The sequence below is a fragment of the Hylobates moloch genome, unplaced genomic scaffold, assembly GCF_009828535.3.
Source record: "Hylobates moloch isolate HMO894 unplaced genomic scaffold, HMol_V3 SCAFFOLD_19, whole genome shotgun sequence".
NCBI lineage: Eukaryota > Metazoa > Chordata > Mammalia > Primates > Hylobatidae > Hylobates > Hylobates moloch.
The window spans coordinates 8,066,614-8,082,681 of NW_026652294.1; positions in this window are offsets into that span (position 1 = coordinate 8,066,614).

Sequence of the window (16,068 nt, forward strand, 5' to 3'; positions counted from 1 at the left end):
TTTCTCTCTGTTTCTTTTTCTCACTTTCTGTTTCTCTCCTGGTCTCTGTCTGTATCCCACCCACACCAGCCTCCTCTTGCAGGGACCAAGTTGTCAGGCCGCTCACGTCGTGGGCTGCCTTGAAACCTGCCACGCACGTTCTCATAGCTAGATTTCTCCTGCATCCACCTCTACTTAAAAAAAAAAAAAATCTTTTGTCCTTTGAGATTCAAATAAAAAGACCACAGAATGGCCTCAGGGAATAGCAGTGCCTGGAAAAAACAAACCTCATTCCTAAATTTTGTGATTATTTTTTATTTTATTTCTGTCTCTGCTGCCTGAAGCAGAATAAACTTTGTGTTTTTGAAAGACACATAGCACGAGGGTACGGGAACCCCTGGAAGCCCTCAGTGGTAGTTACCCCGCAACCAATCCTCCAAGTGAAGTGCTCCCCACTACCCCAGTGCCCACCATGAACATAAAAGTGAGTTGAGCTGGTAACAATTTTGTTTTCTGGAATCTGTCAACATGCACAGCAGATGTGCCCAGCAGTTGCTTCCTAATCCTGCTGAGCCATTAGCCACAAATTCCTCTTTTGTTACAATTTAGCTGTGAGCTTCAGAGAGTGACAAGAGTCAGGAGAAGGGAGAGTAGGGTAAGGCTGTGAAAAGATCCTGAAGAGGTGTTAAGAGCTCAGCAGTTGAGCCAGACATCCCTGGGTTCAAGCCTGGCCAGAACACTTAAGGGCTGGCTAACCTTGGGCAGACTGACAGCTAACAAGTGTTCAGTACTTGCAATGTGTTTGGCATTGTGATAAGCTCCGTAAAGATGATCTCATTTAATCTTCCCTGCAATCCTGTAAATGACAAACTGGCTGCGGCTCAGAGAGGCTGGCTAACTCATCCAATGTTATGCAGCTAAGTGGTCTACTCTTTGAACAGTCCAATTCCTCGGCCCGATACCTGGAGACTTTGAGTGGGGGGAATGCTGGTTCCTGGTACTCCCCACCTCACCTCTGAGTGCCCTAACCACCATGGTCACTCCCAGTGGAATTTTCACCCATCATCCAGCTGCCTCTGGAAGCTGTGTAACTGCCTTTAGTGCTGGCCCCTCACTGGAGTGGATGCAGTCCATGCAGTCCCACAAATTCAAAGAACCAGAACACCCTGGTTGTCAAGGCAGATGGGTAAGTGAGTACAGGGCATTTTCAGCAAGCCTTTGGGGGTGGGGTCTGGGGGTCCGTTTCTTGAGCATCCAGAGCTCCAGCCAGTAGCTTCCTAGTGCATGACTGTGGGCCACTGGAGAAGGGGCAGGAAGGTGTGGAGGGTTAACCAGGAAGCTGGGCATGGTGGCAGGTGCCTGTAGCCTGTAGTCCCAGCTACTTGGGAGGCTGAAGTGGGAGAATCACTTGAGGCTAGGAATGTGAGGCTGAGTGTTCTATGATTAAGCTGTGAATAGCCACTGCACTCTAGCCTAGGCAACATAGAGACCTCATCTCTTAAAAAAAAAATAGGGGGTGGGGTAAACACTACTCAACTCTTCAGATAGACTCTCCTCCAGGGAAGGTGAGATGACCTCCAGTCCAGCAATCTAAGACAGTTTCTATCCTTTCACATATGAACATTTCTGAAATTAGGATATATCTTACAATTGATGCTATTTTATAACTACTTGGCAGCACCATCTTCAGCATATATAAAAGAACAGTGAGTCCTACAAAGATGTACCTTCTATTCAATGATCTATGGTAGCTCAGAGGCTGGCTCTTATTGGCCCAACTTGGGTCACGTGCCTCTCCCTGGCCAATTATGGCGTCTCTAGTTGTAATGCCTCAGTCACATGCACCTGTGGGGTTGGAAGTTGAGGTCAGCCTCATCTGAGCAGGTGGATCGACAAAGGATGAGTGGTTTCTGGGAGGAAAATCAAAATGTCATTACCAGGAGAGAGAGCTGTGGATTCTAGGGAGGTAGAAGCAACCACTGCATCTTCTACCCAAAATCATTATGAGATTCCATGAGAATACCGGTGTGAGACAATTGGCCCATAGAAAACACTCAGTACCCTCGCCTGCTAATATTATTAAAGATGCCAAGTTGAAATGTTTTACCTGAACCTATTCAAGCCTCTACACAAAACTTCTAGTTTGCAGGAAATGCACAATTAGAAGTGGAGGGGATACACAGGAGGTGTTCTGTGTCCTTTTTTTTTTTTTAACTTCTCAGTGTGTTTGGAATTTTTCAAAATAAAAACGAATTAGTAGGACAGATGCCTAGGCTGGGTGTGATGGCTCACAACTATAATCCCAACACTTTGAGAGTGTTGGGCAGGAAGAGGCCAAGGCAGGAAGATTACTTGAGCCCAGGAGTTTGAGACAAGCCTGGGCAACATAGTGAGACCTTGTCCCTACCAAAAAAAAAAAAATTAAATTAGCAAGATGTGGTTGTGCATGCCTGTAATCCCAGCTACTTAGGAGGCTGAGGTGGAAGGATCACTTGAGCCCAGGAGTTTGATGCTGCAATGAGCTATGGTCATGTGCACTCCAGCCTAGGCAACAGAGCAAGACCTTGTCTATAAAAATAAAGAAAAAAGATGCTTACCATCACTAATAATTAGAGAAATGCAAACAGAAACAGAGATTGCCACTTCACACCCACTAGTATGCCATAATAAAAACAAAAACAGAAACAGAAGATGGCAAGCATTGGCAAAGATGGGGAGAAACTGCAATCCTTGTATAGCTGCTGTGGAAACAGTTGAGCGATTCTTCTAGAAGTTAATGGAATTGCCATGTGTGATGCTACAATTCCACTTTTAAGTATATGCTCAAAGGAATTTAAAAAACAGGTTCTCAAACAAATACTTGTACGTGGATGTTCAAAGCAGCACTCTTCAGCCAAGCGGTGGAAACAACCCAAATGTCCATTAATGGACAAAAGAATAAGTAAATTGTGGCCTATACAATGGAATATTATTCAGCCATTAAAAAAGGATGAAATGGTCCGGGTGCAGTGGCTCACACCTGTAATTCTAGCACTTTGGGAGGCCAAGGCAAGTGGATCACGAGGTCAGGGGATCAAGACCATCCTGGCTAACATGGTGAAACCCCGTCTCTACTAAAAATACGAAAAATTAGCCGGGCGTGATGGTGGGCACCTGTAGTCCCAGCTACTCGGGAGGCTGAGGCAGGAGAATGGCGTGAACCCGGGAAGTGGAGCTGGCAGTGAGCTGAGATCGCGCCACTGCACTCCAGCCTGGGTGACAGAGTGAGACTCCGTCAAAAAAAAAAAAAAAAAAAAAAAAAGATGAAATACTGACACATACTGTAACATAGATGAACTTTGAAAACATTACTGTAAGTGAAAGAAGCCAGACACAAAAGATCACATATTGTATACTTCCATCAATATGAAATATCCAGAAGAGGCAAATCCATAGAGACAGGAAGCAGATTGGTGGTTGCCAGGGACTAGGGGTAGGAAAGAAGGAGGAGTAACTGCTTAACGTGTACAGGGTATTCTTTTGAGGTGATGAAAATGTTTTGGAATTAGCAGTGGGGTTGCACAACATTGCGCCTATGCTAAATGCCATCGAACTCTTTACTTTGCAAAGGTTCGTTTTATGTTACGCGAATTTCACCTCAATAAAAAAAAGTTGATGGGAAAATGAAGCAAAAATAAATACATAAGAAGCCCTCCCAGGAAATATTTATAGGAAAATAGAGAAATAAGACAGGGAAGAGGCGACGGTTAGTAAAAAAGTACATTGAGCGAGTTAGTCCTGTGGGCGACTGGAGCTCCATCCCTCTGGGGACCCCAGGGGGCCAGTGGAGAATACACACTTTGGTCTTCCTATTCCAAATGGTGAAGGAGTAGAGATATTTGTCTTCCAGCCGTCAGCAGTCATTGTATGAGGGCTGCTCTCAGGGGATGTTAATCTCTGATACTTTCAGGCCTGCCCCCTGTGTCAACAAATGGAGGTCTCCAGAGAAAGCCCTCAAGGCAAGGGACACAGGTGCACATAAGTGGTCAAGAACAAGGGCATATGTGGCATCTCCTGCAAGTTCTAAGATGAGACTGTATGATGAGACAAACAAGAGTGCCTCTTCTGCAGTCAAATGGCTTGTAAAAGCCGGAGCGAAATATATATAACAGTTTCTCCTTTTGCATTTGTGAGAGCAGTGAAGTGTTTTTGCTGTATCTTATTGAAAATTACGTTTCTTTGCTTCTTTCCTTTCTTCCTTCTTTCCTTACTTCCTCCCTCCTCTCTCCCTCCCTTTCTCCCTCTTCCTTCCCTCCCTCCCTCCCTCCCTCCCTCCCTCCCTTCCCCCCCCCCCCTTCCTTCCCCCCCCCCCCCCCTCCCTTCCTTCCTTCCTTCCTTCCTTCCTTCCTCCCTCCCTCCCTCCCTCCCTCACTTCCTTCCTTTTTCTTTCTTGAGACACAGTCTCACTCTGTTGCCCAGGCTGGAGTGCAGTGGCACAATCACAGCTCACTACAGCTTCGACCTCTTGGACTCAAAGGATCCTCCTGCCTCAGCCTCTGAAGTAGCTGGGACTACAAGCACACACCACCAAGCCCAGCTTATTTAATTAATTAATTAATTTATTTATTTATTTTCTTTTTTGAGACAGAGTCTCGCTCTGTCGCCAGGCTGGACTGCAGTGTTACAGTCTTGGCTTATTGCAGCCTCCACCTCCTGGGTTCAAGCGATTCTCCTGCCTCAGCCTCTCGAGTAGCTGGGACTATAGGTGCACACCACCATGCCTGGCTAATTTTTTGTATTTTTTTAGTAGAGACGGGGTTTCACCGTGTTGCCCAGGCTGATCTCAAACTCTTGAGCTCAGGCAATCCTCCCACTTCGGCCTCCCAAAATGCTAGGATTACAGCCATGAGCCATCGTGCCTGGACTTTTTTTTTTTTTTTGTAAAGACGGGGTTCTGCTGTGCTGCCCAGGCTGGTCTCAAACTCCTGTATTCAAGTAATCCACTTGCCTCGGCCTCCCAAAGCACTGGGATTACAGGCATGAGCCCCCACACCCACCCTACATATATTTGTTTCCATAAAAACGTATCATTACCAGCTGATTAGGAAGCTGGAGTGGAAGGTCAGTACTGCTCTCCTGTTGATAGTGCTCCATGCCTGGCCTACAAGTAACTGGATTTTTGCAGGTGGGTCCCGCCTCTACGGATCAATCAGGAATGTCTCCCCAAATCCAGAAGAATCCCAGGGTTTGTGAAAAATGCATGCTCCTCTCTCCCCCACACATGCATATGTGAAAACCAAGAATTCTTAAAGCAACTGCCCCGACCTGAAATTTACTAGTAAGAAAAGCTAGGGTTCCTGGGAATGAATCCCACAAGCGAGGAAATACCAGCCAATGGAAAAGTAGCCTCCCCTTGCCAGAGCCATCTCCCTAGCACTGTGATCACAAGATTCACACAGGCGTCAGTCACCGCATCTGCCCCACTGGTGGCTTAAAAGTGGGAGTGCTGAAGATGAATTGGAACAATGACTTGGTGATGTAAAGAGGAACCAGTGTATAGGCTTGAAATGCTGGGGGGAAAAAATGACGTCATCTTCATCATTCTGCTTCTCTTCCTTCGGAAGGTCAAGTTGGGTGTGCCGGAGAAAGCCCCAGAACTGTGGGTATTTTGCCATTGACTTTAACCGATAGACTGACATGCACTCCCCATGGTAGCTCATATGTGCTCTACCCGTCACCGCCTCTTCAAAACATTGTTGGTTTCCATGGAGACAAAAAAGCACTTGCTGGAAGAGCTGCTGGAAATTTCAAGTCAAGATGTCCAGAACTACCCTGCCATATATTTTCTAAGACCTGATGTGAAAGAGAAACAATAGCACAACTTTGCAAAGAGGACAAAGGAAAACAAACCATCATAAGAATGGCTTGACACCGTTTCTAGATCCCAACATCCTGTCTGGATTTTTCTGTCCTTTTAAAAACAAGCTCTGGGCAGCTATCGGGTGAAGCAGACCTGCTGATCTGCAGGCTCCTGACTTCAGACATGATTTTATTATGGGCAAGAAACCAGTTTGTTCTTCTCAGAGTTTAAATCTTGACAGGTCAATGCAACAACATGACTGTGAATACGCTTACAAAATGAACCCAGCATCTCTTGCATGCCAATCTACCTCCCACTCTCAGGGCTAAAAAAGAGCTCCCCGACTTGTGTGATTATACAGTATATCTATTTTTTAAATCCATTCTGTAAGGCAGTAATGCGAAATGAAAGATAATAGCGTCTTCTAACAGCTGTCAGATTAACATACCATAAGATGAAATTTTAAAAGAGAGCTTCTAAAGAGAACACTCAATTTATTTTTAAAAAATAGATTCAAAAAAAATAGGGAAACTAAAATTTTTGTTTCTCTGTTATGATATAAAAACTTAGCTATTCTGACAAAGGTCCCATTCTGGCCTTTATTTTTCTGGTAAACTTCATTTGAGCCATTAGAAAACTATGACCTTAACCTTTTGTTTTTTATCCATGATTCTAATAGACAATGGAAAACTTCTGACTTCTCCATTTCAGATGCTAGAATCACTATCCTTCTTCCAGTTACCCAAGGTGGAAAGCTGAGACTCAACCTGGATTCCTTCTTCTCCCTTAACCCCCACATCCATCAATCACCAATTTTTTTTTTATCTCCTAAATGTTTCTCAAGTTCTCTTGCTCCTTTTCATTGCCACGATCGTTGTCCCAGTTGATATGCTCGCTAAGACTATTGCAGTAGCATCCTAGCTAATCTCTCTGCTCCTGATCTTGCCCTCCTCAGATCCACCCTCCATGTAGTAGCCCTGTTTTCCAAAAATTGAGGCCAGATATAGTATGAAAGCTGGATATCATAAAAAGGCATAAGTATAGCTGAGGAGTTCCAGGGGTGGACTGTATCAGTCACAATTGATGCTCCCCCTCTTGGAAAGCCCAGACACCATTATCACAGCCAAAGCCTCCACTGCCCCCGTGCTGACCTTCTTGCCTTCTCTGAGATAAGGCTGGGGTCAGACACAATCTTCACTGCATTACCATGGCAGGAGCCATAGCAGCTGGACACCCAAGTTCCTGACCACACCAGCCTCATGGAGACTTGACTCTGCTCATGATGTCTAGATTTAGATGAAGCACCATGCAACAGAGCCTGGGATCTGGCCTTCCCAGCAGCTTCCCAGAAATGCTAGTTTAAGTGTGGAGACTTAATGCTCCGTGAAATAAACTTTAATTAATGAGAGTCAAGAGTCAAGAGGAAACAACGGAAAAATTCATCTCTCTTCCTCTCTTTGATGAACTGTTCTGAGGCACAGTGTTTCTCTACAGCCTGCTCAGAGATGTCCCACGTGACTGAGCAACTGGCTGTGCCTCTTCTTGGAGCTGTGGCTTGCTCAGTATCCCATCCCTTTATGTTTGTTCCATCTCCATCTTTGGCTCATGCCTTGCCCTGCAATCTTCACCTAACTTTTGCTCACTCCTTAAGACTTGGCCCAAGTATCAACTTCCCTATCCTCTTACCATTTCCATCCCACAAAAAAAGTCTGTCAGGTGCCCCTTCTCAGTATTCCACAGAAATCTGAATCCTTGGAACTATCAGCTTTATTGAATTATCTGCTCTTCTGTCCCTCTTCCCTATCAGGCTGTGAACTCCTCTGAGAACAGGGACCATGCTTTATTTATTTGTCTTCCCTAGTACCTAGCACTGTGCCTAAAACTCAGTAAAGATTGGCTAAACCAAAGGGCTGATTTATAGGCACTTCATGAGGCTTCAAATAGTGAAAAAAGATTTTTACAGATGCACAACACCTAAGGAAGGCATTCCTGGACATAGACACAGCCTGAGCAAATACCTAAAGGAGGAAAATGTCAGAGTATAGAGGATAGGATTAGCCAGATAGGGGCTTTCTTGTGGAAGGTCTTGACAACCAGGCTGATGAGTTTGTATATCTTTTCCATTGGTTAACTGAGAGCCATTGAAACCAAGTTGTTCATTTAGGAGGCTTAAACCGTAAATGACATGTAGGATGAATGGGGAAGAGGGTACAGATTGGGCAATTGTGCAGATTGGAATTACCATGGTAGCAAAGAGAATGGGAAAGAGATGCTTGTGAGAAAGACAAGGGAGTTAGACTGTACGGGATGTAGGAAGCATTTATAAGTGAAAAGGATCAAAATTGGCTTCTAATATTCAAAACAAGGGCTCTGGGAGAATGGCAGGGTCAGTAACTGAAAAGGAAAAGATGGAAAGATTTCAGATTTAGGGCTGGAAGTAAGGACTGAAGAATCGTCAGAAGCATTTTAATAAAAGATAAGACTATTTACTGCAACATACATGCACAGATACACATTATCACTATCATCACCACCACCAGCAATAGGTGCCAATCAAGTGAGTCCCAGCCTTCATGCTCCCACCACTGCTTTTATCATCAGTGAGGGGCACAGGAGTAAAATAACATTTCCACAAATTCAGAGGGCAAGAGCCATCTGTCCTGCCAACATATGCCTCTTTATTAATTTTTTGACAGAGTTTTGCTCTGTCATCCAGGCTGGAATACAGCGGCATGATTATGGCTCACTGCAGCCTGAAACTTCCAGGCTCAATCGATCCTTGCACCTCAGTCTCCTGAGCAGCTGGGACTACAGGTGCACACCACCATGCCTGGCTAATTTTTCTATTTTTTGTACAGATGCGGTCTCCCTACCTTGCTCAGGCTGATCTTGAACTCCTGGGCTCAAGCAGTCCTTCCATCTTAGCTTCTCAAAGTGCTAGGACTACAGGCATGAGCCACAATTTATGCTTTAAACGTAAGGTGAGTCAGCAACAGCAAAATTGTTAGCATCCCCGTTTGTTCATCCTGCAAAGTCCCATCTCTCTGTGTTAACCTAGAAATCCGTACTGTAAACTCTTGAGTCCACATGAATAATTCCCTTTGGAGCCAGATAATTTTGATGGGTTAGGAAAGAAAGCAAAAGAGTAAGGAAGAAAAAGTAAAAGTTACATAGCAATATAAAAATTCCTTTTTTGCCTGGCACAGTGACTCATGCCTGTAATTCCAGTACTTTGGGAGGCTGAAGTGGGAGGATAACTTCAGGCTAGGAGTTTGAAACCAGCCTGGATGACATAGTGGGACCCCATCTCTACAAAACATACAAAAATTAGCCAGGCATTGTGGCATGTGCCTATAATCCCAGACGCTTGGGTGGCTGAGGCAGGAGGATCACTTGAGCCCAGTTCAAGGCTGCAGGGAGCCATGATCATGCCACTGCACTCCAGCCTGGGTGGAGACTCTGTCTCAAAAAAAGAGAAAAGGTAAATTCCTCTTTCCTTACATCAAGTCATTGGTGTTATGGAAAGGGAGGAACTTGGAAGCTGTTATTTCCAACAAGCTGTTATTATTAGTATTTCACTTGTCCTGATTTTCATGTTTCAAGCCCCTACTCAGGGCCCTGCTGCGACTGTTAATTGGTCCAGGAGTTAAGAGCATTAAGCGAGCATCCTCTTGAACAGCTGGCACTAAGAGAAGATAGAAAATAGAAGTTGCAATCTTCATTCCTTGAGGTTACTTTCTAAAATGAGCAATCCAAACACAAAGGATCGTTTAGAAATAAGAGACTAGAGACTATTAGATAATGGACACTAACGGGCTAAAAGTAAAAATAAATAAATACATACCTTTATAATGTGAAAGCAAGTGGGGCATTTAGGAAGGAGTGTTTTGGGAGACCTGGAGCATCATTTTTGAATGGAGCTGTTTGGAGAAATCTGTCTCTTCCTTTTCATCAAGTTATTCTGGGTGGCCTTCACCAAGGCGATCTATAAAGCTGTGAAGAGCTATTAGATTAAGTGCCTGGATGTTGCAAAGTGATTCGGAGATAAGCAGAGAGGAAAAGTCTACTCCAGAAGGGAGATATATTGTTGGGGGAAATCCATCCATTTCTATGCGGCAAGTATTTCTCAATGTGGTCCTCAAAACATCTGCATTCGAACTACTAGAGCAGCTGATAAATACAGGCCTCCATGTTCGTGATTCAGATTCTGACTGAGTAGGTCAGGAGTTTCAACCCAACCACAGGTGAGTCTCAGGCAACTGAGGTTTGAGAAGCACTGCAAGTCTTTCTCCCAGGCACTGTCATTCCCACCCACCCACCTCTGTAATAGCTCTCGTGTCTACAATCACTTATTTAAATACACTTACTGAAGGTTGGGCGTGGTGGCTCCTGCCTGTAAGCCTAGCACTCTGGGAGGCCAGGGCAGGTGGATTGCTTGAGCCCAGGAGTTTAAGACCAGCCTGGGCAACGTGGTGAAACCCCATCTCTACAAATATTAGCCCTGCTAATTTTTTTATTAGCTGGGCTGCCAAGTAGCCTTCCAGCTACTCAGGAGGCTGAGGTAAGAGGATCACTTGAGCCCAGGGAGGTAGAGGCTACAGTAAGCCATGAGTGCTCATACGGCACTCTGGGAGGCCAAGGCGGGTGGATCACTTGAGGTCAGGAGTTAGAGACCAGCCTGGCCAATATGGTAAAACCCCATCTCTACTAAAAATACAAAAATTAGCCAGGCATGGTGGCGTGTGCCTGTAGTCCCAGCTACTTGGGAGGCTGAGGCAGGAGAATCACTTGAACCTAGGAGGCAGCAGTTGCAGTGAGCCGAGATCACGCCATTGCACTGCAGCCTGGACGACAGAGCAAGACTCTGTCTCAAGAAAAAATAAATAAATAAATATGCAATATGATAATAAGCACTGTGAGAAAGGACTGATGGAATGCTGTTGTGCATGTCAAAGAGGGCTTCTCTGATAAGGGGCATTTAAGCAGGATCCCAATTCTTCTAAGTTCCCTGAGACCACCAATGGTTTGCCCATTCACCCAATCCTCCAAATGTATTCATTCACCAATATTAATTGAGGGCCTCTTGTGTGCCAGGCAAACCTGTCCAATATCCCCTGCACGGCCCCATTAGGGAGGCTTAAATTTCATTCCCTAGGATTCTCAGCAGTCCCACAGTTTTTCACAGCCCCTCTCAAGTCCCCTGAGTCCCTGGCACACCCTACATTCCATGATCCCTGACCACCCACCTTCCGCATTTCTAGTTTTTTTTTTTTTTTTTTTGAGACGGAGTCTCGCTCTGTCCCCCAGGCTGGAGTGCAGTGGCGCAATCTCGGCTCCCTGCAAGCTCCGCCTCCCGGGTTCACGCCATTCTCCTGCTTCAGCCTCTCCGAGTAGCTGGGACTACAGGCGCCCGCCACCACGCCCAGCTAATTTTTTGTATTTTTAGTAGAGACGGGATTTCACCGTGGTCTCGATCTCCTGACCTTGTGATCCGCCCGCCTCGGCCTCCCAAAGTGCTGGGATTACAAGCGTGAGCCACCATGCCCGGCCTGCATGTCTAGTTCATTGTTCTGAATCTACCACTTCCCAAATCAACATGGTTCATCAAACATCACACTCTTCATATGACACAACCTAGCAGAAGGTTTGATGAGGGCGCTGTGTTGCCTGGGTCAAGGGAGCTACAAGGGGTAATGAAAGCTGTGAGTAACGATACAGTTCTTCATGTTCATGCTAACTCTTCTTGTGGTCAAGCAAGATCCTGGAGTCAGTAGCTTGAATAAAAATGGTTAGAATGTGTGTGCTTTGGTGGATAAGGAGGCTGAGCACAGGAGGAAACTAAAAATTGTTGGGTACTCCTAAGTCAGACTGTGTGTAAGTGGCTTGCTTATATTATCTCATTTGATTGCTATGACAATACTGTGAGGTTGGTAATAAGCCCATTGTTACAGATGGACAACTGAGGCTCCGAGAGCTTCAGTAACCCATGTCTAAGGCTGCATAGCCAACGATGGGTAAAATGGGGATTCAAACCTACATTTGAGCCTAAAGCTTCTTGTTTTCTTCCACCAAGTGAAGTAAGACTTTGTAAAGGCAAAAATTCTGAACAGTGCCTCTTGGGTTAACAGAAATCATGATGACTTTGCCAGCAAAAGACTCGGAGGAACATTGAGTACACAGCCTCTCAGTTCTAGGTAGGTCATATGTGTCAGCCAGTAGGTTGAGTTTATAACAGTCACATCGTGACCTGAACACTCTCCCACTCCACTGCTGAATCAGCTATATAGAATCTGGCAGGGATGACATATAACTACCTTAGACAGGTGTAAGGGAGGGGAAAATACAGACAAAAAGACAACAAAAAGGAAGCTTGCAAGAAAAACAAAAAAAAACTGAACTAACCCCTAATGCATCTGATTGAGGCTTCTGCAAAACTACCAGATGCATTCAGATCAAACTAATTATTAAGAAATGCAAAGAATTGGATGCTGTCTTAGGCTGAAACAAAACAAAACAAAAAAGAAATGCAAAGAAAACTTAGCTCCTTGGAGCTGTCCTAAATTCATTTACCATGCTTGAGCTTGTAACATTGATCCAGGTGACTCCCACTTATAGTGCTCACCTTGTTCCCTGTAGGTATGTGCCAGGTGATGAGGAGACATACTGTCTGGGCTCTTCAGACAGGCTTCTTTCTCCCTGGAACTCAGAAAATTCCTACTACCTGCAGTGTGCAAAGGCAGCTGGCCAGGGAAGGGTGCTGGCTCCCGGTCCTGGGGCCCCTCCCTGGAGGGAACAAATGCCTCTCGGATTGCAGCTGCAGAGAGAGGAGAATCGGGGAATGGGACGGTGTGCTGCAGAGGCAGTGGTTTGGACAGCGACTGGGTGACTCATGCCCCAGGCAGCTTTTTACAGGAGTTGCAAATTCCCGTAACAGCAGATCAGGAATATCTCTCGAGGGACACCCTACCAATCGAAGGTGCCTCTTGCACCATCTTGGCAGCCCCGAGTGGGCATCTGAATAGCTTATCTATTCAGATCCTTTGCCGGATCCCAAAGGTTCTCCTTGCTTTGGCCTCTGGACTTCCTGAAACTGGGCGGTTATTCTCCCCAGAAGTTGGAGGAATTGGATAATATTGTCTACAGACACCACACCTGAATCTTATCCCTACTACTACAAACAGGGATGCTATTTTCTTGTCCTGTGTCCTGGATGGTGAATAGAGTATCTTGTGCCCTTCCAAAAGCCACTCTATGGGCACCTCCTCTCTGTCTTAGGTTCCTGGAGGCTAAAACTGTGTAGCCGCCATCAATGAGCATCCTCTCTCTGGCTTTTAGTTGGGTATACCCTACAGGCAGCCCTGGCAGGAAATAAAAAGGTGGGAGGGGAGTGAGGTCATTTCTCCTGGCTTTCTCTTTGTGGAGTCACCACAAGCTGACTGTGTCCCTTATGAGAATAATCCAGCCCTCTCTAAACAATGTGGGTCTCTCCAGGTTCTGGTAGCCACTCTCTAGGTTCTGGTAGCCTTCCTTTGTCCATTCAGGCCCAAGGGGATGACATCTCCCCTGTTCCTAGTCTCCCCCTGTTACTAGTCTGTTACTAGTCTGTTACTAGTCTGGGGTACCAATATCCTCCTTGGAGTTTTCTTCAATCCTGTTCAATCCCTTTATTAAACCCTCTTCAGGCTGGATGCGGTGGTTCACGCCTATAATCCCAACACTTTGGGAGGACAGGCAGGAGGATCACTTGAGGCTAGGAGTTCCAAGACCAGCCTGGGCAACATAGCAAGACTCCATCTCTACAAAATATTTTAAAAATTAGCCAGGTATGATAGAGCACACCTGCGGTCCCAGCTACTCAGGAGGCTGAGGCTGAAGAATCACTTGAGCCCAGGAGTCGAAGGCTGCAGTGGGCCATAATTGCACCACTGCATTCCAGCCTGGGTGGCAGAGCGAGACCTGATCTCAATAAATAAATAAATAAATAAATAAATAGCCAGCCCTCTTCAAAGGACCCAATGTGGAAGCATATCATTTCCCCACTGCTGGACACCTGAGCAATACTAATAGTTTAGGTAGATGCAAACCTCACCCGCCTCTCCTCTTTCCTGCTATTGCTATTACCGTAGCTACATGAAGTAACAAGATTTAAGCCTTGTTAAGGAGAGGTGAGCAGAAACTATGTCATGCCACTTAGAATAAAACCCAAGTTCCTTACCATAGCTTAAAAGGTCTGAGCTGGCTCTCCAAATTCCTCTCCCTCCACACTCCCTCTGGTCTGTCCCAGACACAACTGGCCTTTTGCCATGCTTGAAGCCAAGCTTATAAGCTTATTCACACATATAAGCCTTTGTACTTGCAGTTTCTTCCTTCCCTCTGCATGCTACTGGGTCCTGGGTGAGGGCTTATCTTAGGTTGTCAAGTTTAATCCTTCCTCCTGCAAACTCCCTGAGGCAGACTCTTTTTTCATTGTTTTGTTTTTTTTGGTTTTTGGCGTCATTGTGTTCCAGGAGCTGCAAACTCAAGTGTCTTTGGAACATGACAGGTAACAGAAACAAGAGAAGGGGCCAAGACTAATAAAAATCATTCAGCCCTCTTGGTCTGGCTTTTGTTTTCCCCTTTTGACAGAGACGTGGGAGCAGAGAAATATTTCCTTACTATAAACACTCACACGCACACACACACACACACACACACACTCATACACGTACTCATACACAGTGCAAAGAGGATGAGAATGGCGAGTGACAATTGTCACTGGAGCTGGAGAGCAAGAGGGACTGGGTGAGCACTGCAGCAAACCACACACCAGCCAATTTGCTGTTTTGCAGAAATCTGACCCAGGGTAACCAGATATTGCTGTTTTCCAAGAGAAACTGAAAATCTATATTTTTATATGGTGTCTCCTAATTTTTAAATGTTGGCAATTTTTAAAACCCTCTGCAGGCCACATTAAGCATATCTTTGTGCTGGATTTAACGCAGAGGCTGCTGGTATACAATCCCTGCTGTATGTTCAGTGGGCTTAGCATAGTATATGCTCAATAATTATGTGTTGAATAAATGAAAAGCCTTCCCAGTTGACTTCTCAGCATTTAGAAGTAGCTGACAGGTAGTTCACCTCCCCTCTGTTGGGAACATTTTTTAAAAGTAGATTCAAAACAGGAAGAAGCTTCTCCATTATAGCTGGAAGCTTTAAGGTATAGCTGCTCCTGGACTCAGATGCAACCCATCAGAAATTTCCTGAAGATTAGATTTCTGTATCACTCAGACTGGGGCTGGTGTATGAATCAGTAAGTAATGACATGGCCATGTCTGTTTTTTACAGCCAGCATCCGTTCTGATGGTTGGCACCATGGTGTACAGATTGTTAAGTAATTGTAATATCACCCCCAACTGGGTGCAGAAATGGAAACCTATTACTGGTCATAGTTTGTTACCACCAAGAAAGGCTCATGGAGGTGGGAAATGACGCGTGTTGTCAAAACAAGATCTAGTTCACTTAGGTGTTGAATTCTATTCCAGGTTTTATAGAGGGCTGATTCTCTCAAATCTCTTATTGGAACCTGGCCACGCTTCTCATTTCTATTTTTCCATCTAGGAGACATACAGGCTCTCACACCTAGTTTCCATGCCCAGCCAAAGCTACTGCAAAGCTCCTAGAGAACATGGAATGACTGGAGACATCCGGATAAAGGTCATGAGGTGGAACAAGTGCAGGGTGACCCAGTGGAAGGCAGTGGTGGAAACAGGTGATGGCTTTGGGAAGAGGTTCTAACTAATTCACTTTCCTCAGTGTATAAAAGCAAGCTTTTCCCCAGGCTTCACAAACAGCAGGCTCGTGTCTAGCTCTACCTACTTGCACCGTAAGCAGGAAGTTCATCGTCTGTTCAAACGCTAAATAGATGTTAGCAGCACTTTATTGGATCAGCTCAAGGTGATTTCGATTTGTTCTGGGAACACATTCATCATCTTATAACACATGTGTGTGGCTCTGCTTTCTGGACAGATAGAATTACTCATGTGTATGTATCAACCAACCAAATTAAATCATCCAATGTGATAAACCCATTTGGAGGGCTATTCCCTTTCATTTATTCTAGGGAAATAATATTCTAGGCAAACTTATTCCCTAGAATTTGTGACTCAGGTTTAACTTCATATTTCCCAGAGCAAAGCTTCCCAACTTTTATTTGGGGCAGTGGTTTACAAAGTTATTTTAGTCCTAGGATCTTTTATAATAGCTTCCAAATA